The sequence below is a fragment of the Myotis myotis genome, unplaced genomic scaffold (assembly GCF_014108235.1).
Source record: "Myotis myotis isolate mMyoMyo1 unplaced genomic scaffold, mMyoMyo1.p scaffold_m19_p_20, whole genome shotgun sequence".
Classification (NCBI taxonomy): Eukaryota; Metazoa; Chordata; class Mammalia; order Chiroptera; family Vespertilionidae; genus Myotis; species Myotis myotis.
The window spans coordinates 3,048,680-3,053,262 of record NW_023416325.1 but is presented as its reverse complement, the minus strand read 5'-3'; the positions used below and the strand labels follow the sequence as shown (position 1 = coordinate 3,053,262).

The window sequence follows — 4,583 nt, the reverse complement described above, 5'->3', positions numbered from 1 at the left end:
AATGACGTCAGAGAGCGGAAACGGCGCGCTGGTTGCCATGGCAGCAAGAAAGCCTGGAGCCGCCGTGGCTCGGAGCGGCAGGGCGGAGATGCTAGAAAGCAGGCGCAGATTCTCAGGGTCCCACGTGGCTGGGGCGGGGGCTGAGGCCCCGGCCAGGTCGCCTCCCTGCCGCGCCTGCCTCGTGGCGACGCCCAGCCTGTGATAAAAGGGATGGACGTCGCCGAGCCTCCTTGGTGGCTCTTCTGCCCGCCTCACATTCTAAATCTGTGAAACGGGGATATAGGACTCGTTCATAGGATACTAGTGAGGAATTGTGAGGCTTCAAGGCGGGCGGGACAGGCCTTCGTGTGGGAATAATGAAGGGCAAGACTACCCTGGCCCTGGCCGGTATGGTTCAATGGATAGAGTGTCTGCCTGTGGACTGAAGGGTCCCAGGTTCGATTCTGATCAAGAGCACAGGCCCGGGATGCGGGCTCGGTCCCCAGTAGGGGGCATGCAGGAGGCAGGCGATCAGTGATTCGCTCTCATCATTGATGTTTCTATCTCTCTCCCTCTTCCTACCTCTCCGAAATCAATAAAAATAAATTTTTATAAAAAGAATGCAGGCTCTGATTCGAGTGAACATCAAGAATAGGACAAATCGCAATCACATACCACTTGGTAGGATGCCTTGAGAAAATTGCAGCATCGCTCCTATGATATTCCTGACAAAAATACATAATCTGAACCGAATCATGAGTATACATCAGAAAAACCCAAATAAAGGGCATTCTATCAAAAAACTTGCTTGTAATCTTCAAAGGTGCCAAGGTGTGTAAGTCAGAGACCCTGGAACTGTTCCATACTGAGAGGCATGGCAATTACTAGTAAGTACAATACAGGATTCTGAACTGGATCTTCTTACTGTAGAGAAATTTACTGGGTGCTGTTCTCAGATTTGTCCACAATAGGGGGCACTACTGTAACCCATCCCTGCTGGACAAGAACCCTTTAGGTCTCTCAATAGGGTTTTCTTTTCAGACTCGCAGAATTCATTACTAGGGTGCTGTTCTCAGAATGTCCACAAGAGGGCACTATTGAGACTCTTCCCTTAAGGGCCAGAGCCCTCTAGTTCTCTCAAGTTGATGCCCTAAAACCCCCGAATACTTTCGTATTTCCAACCAAGACATGCTCCAATGTAACTGCAAAATAACCATCAAAATCAGGAAATGAACATTGGCACATCACTGCCTTGGATACCTGAGACTCTATTTGAATTTTGCCAATTGTCCCAATACATTTTTTTTTCTTTTTTTGAGAACAGCACACTAGTAAGGGAAGGGTTGCAATAGTGCCCTCTTGTGGACATTCTGAGAACAGCACCCTAGTAATGAATTCTGCGAGTCTGAAAACCCTTTTGAGAGACCTAGAGGGCTCTGGCCCCGCAGGGAAGTCAAAATAGTGCCCTCTTGTGGACATCCTGAGAACAGCACCCAATAAATTTTTTTTTACAGCGAAACACACAGTTCATAATCATGTGCTGCATTTAATCGCCATGTCTCTATAGTCTCCTTCAGTGTGGAACAGTTCCAGGGTCTCTGACTTACACAATCTAATTTTATATGACTGAGAGAAAAAAACTTATATGCATTTAGAATTTTTAAATGGAGTTTCTAGAGTAAACCTTCAATGGATCCCAATCTCCATTTTTCTGCTTCCTAGGTTTGGGACCGGGGGCAGGTTGCTTCACCTCTCAGTACCTCAGTTTTCTCACCTGTACAATGGGGATAATGACAGCACTGCTCTAAAAGGGTGGTTTTCAGGACACAAAATGGGGGGGAGCTAATTGATGCATATAATGCTCTTAGAGTAATAAGTACTTTGTACATGGTTGTGGTTCTTTTAATTTAAAAGACCCAATTTCATACCTTCACATGGAAGGCCTCTCAGCCTTAAAGGTGAGTAGTTTTTCAGGATTTCTGAGTTCAAGAAGTTTCGATTCAAGGTCCCATACCCATCCTGGCCTCTAGTCACTGCCCAGAGAAACCCTTGCTTTGGGACTCAAGGACACCAAGGCCCGTGTTCAGAATCTCAATGAGGTACTCAGACAGGAGCCTTCCCAGGAGGGGTTGCCAAGCAACAAGGCGCCTCTGCAGGAGCCGGGCAGGGCCTTCCGATGCTCATCAGTCGGACCCTCCCTTTTCACAGACGAGGTGATGGAGGAGCCATCCCACAGGAAGCAGCCAGGGCTACACAGCGAGTCTCAGCACAGAGCCGGTTCCCGGACCCAGGAGGTCAGACTTGCAGGCCAGTGCTCGCTCTGCAAGTCCCTGCATGGGGCCCCACACCATTTCTGCCCACTTGTTGGAGCCAGTACTTCTGGAGTGATCCCTGTCTGCTCGGGGTCACAGAGACAAGGCCCTGCAGATGTCATCTCTTCAATCCCCCACCTTCCCAGGGGTGTCTGTGGCCCCCCGGGCCCCCACACCTGATCCCCCTTTAGCAGCCTGTGCCATGCTGCACGGAGCCCATTCTGCCTTTGAAAGGTTTGGGGGGGAAATCCTTGCTCAGTTACGACTTGAAATAGGTTGATACCATAGGAACAACTCGCAAGTGACATTTCAAAGCTGATTTATTTAAAGTCTAGCACAAGCGCCTTTTCTAGGACAGGGACATCATTCAGTTGCACACGGCTTAGTGTTTTGAATCTTGTCACAAAAATATATCTCGCGCCGGAACTGAAAATCCAGATCAGCTGGGTGAGCGAATTTGCTTTCTTTAAATGTTTCATGCAGATGGTTTCCACCCTTTCAAGAACTTGTGAACACCATCCTTAGATAGCAGCTGGGACGTGACGTTCCGCAGGCCTGAGGCAGGATCTGAAAGCAAGCACCCTCCAAAGCACACGGTGAGATGAGGACCCCCGGCCTTCATCATTCATTCATTCACTCACTCACTCACCCATTCATTCACTGAGCCACTCATTAACAAATATTTCTGAGCTCCTATGTATTGTCTATTGTAGTGTTAACAGTTCTCTTCAAGCTGAGCAGCTGCAAACGACAATAAACATGATCTCAGTTTCTTTGGGGAGGAATCCAAGTGTGGCCCAGCCGGGTTGCTGTGATGCGGGGTCCCCCTTGGGCCGCGCTCCTGAGGTGACCCGCTCGCACGGCTGGCCGCTGGTGCCGCTGTGGGCAGGAGGCCCGAGTTCCCTGCCCCGGGGACCTCTGTCAGGTGCTGAGTGTCCTCATGACAGTGACCGGCCTCCCCGAGAGTTGGGTCGAGATAATAAGGCCAAAGCCACACGGGGTTTATGATCTCGCCTTGGGGGTCACACACCGACAGGCAGTTCCCTGATATCCGACCGGCTGCACGGCCGGCCCCAGGGAGGGTTGTCAGCCAGACTGAGCAAATAGAAATACAGGGTGCCCAGCTCCACGAGAACTTCAGACAAACGACAAACAAGATACGTATTGTTTTATCTGAAGCCCATGTTCAGCCATCCGTCTTGTATTAACCTGGGACCCGACCTTAGTCAGTGTGGAAAGGGACATCGGACGAAAGGGCGTGACCACCTGGAGGTGGGGACCTCTGGGGGTCCCCTGGGGAGCTGGCTCCCACCCCCTCCATCCGCCAGGCGACATGTGGGGTAAATGGTGAGCAATTAACAACGATGGTTCCCATTCAGTTTACGGTCTAGTGAGACCAACACGAGTCCAATCATCAGGCAAACAAATGCAGAACCTTGGCTGTGGTAAAGTGCTTCCGAAGGAGCCGCCGGAGCTCGGGGCAGGTGTGGGGTCCTCCTCAGAAGGCCGCCGTTGTGTTCTGTAGATGGAGCTTGCACACGCGACTGTGTGTGTGTGTGTGGAAGGCTCTGCCACTAAAAAACAAAACCCTGAAAATACACACAAATAAACCGTGAAAAGTCTGTGTGGAGCAGAAAAACCTGGACGCTCCCACCAGCCCAAGCCCAAGACAGCAAAAGCACCAACATCAGCCAAGGCACGCGGGGCGGAGCCGGGCGACCGTCCCCGCCGCCATCTGGCCGTGGAAGCGCCTGCTCACCCAGCTGCTCCCAGGGCTGAGATTTCACAATCCGCGGTGCCAGGTCACTCAGGCGGGACGGGTGGGACTTGCAGCAACAGGGGGTGGGAGCGCGGAGGAGGCGGGTGTGGTGATGCCCACCAGGAGCTTCCTGTGCGCACAGTACGGCCCCTGCCCGTCCCGTCGGACCGCGGTCTCCACTGTCACCCGGGGCCCCACGGCTCTGGCCCATCGGCCCCTCCCGATCACCCGGGGGTTTAACTTCCCCATTTCACATGTGCACATGGCGGGGACACTGGCCCAAGTCACTCCCCCCACCGCCTCACTCACCATCTTTCGATGCAGAACTGTCTGGAGCCTGGCATCTGGGGCCGAGCAGGGAAGGGGCCCCCCGCAGGTGGGGCGAGCTCGCACCCACGCATGCCGGAGGCAGGACAGCCGAGAAGCCCCGGAATATTCCTTCTAATGGGGCGTCTCTGAACATGGGGCTCGGGCCGCTCCGGGCAGATGCTGTGCTCGCCGGTGGCGATGCCGGGGCCCGGCTCATCTGGAGA

The 4,583-nt window shown here is 52.9% G+C and overlaps 1 protein-coding gene across 10 annotated transcripts in view; it reads right to left on the bottom strand.

Annotated features, from left to right (window-relative positions):
• TPST2 (tyrosylprotein sulfotransferase 2) overlaps positions 1 to 4,583 on the bottom strand; it is a 42,629-nt gene that overhangs the window by 1,911 nt on the left and 36,135 nt on the right. For 5 of the 10 annotated variants that reach the window (XR_004974797.1, XR_004974803.1, XR_004974805.1 and 2 more), the window contains one exon: positions 2,594 to 4,576. The exons of 1 other annotated variant lie outside the window; for it this stretch is intronic. The gene's annotated coding sequence lies outside the window, so the exon portion shown is untranslated. Of the gene's footprint in view, positions 1 to 2,593; positions 4,577 to 4,583 lie in introns of those variants that run through there. 4 more of the 10 variants (XR_004974800.1, XR_004974798.1, XR_004974799.1 and 1 more) reach the window with 4 other exon arrangements.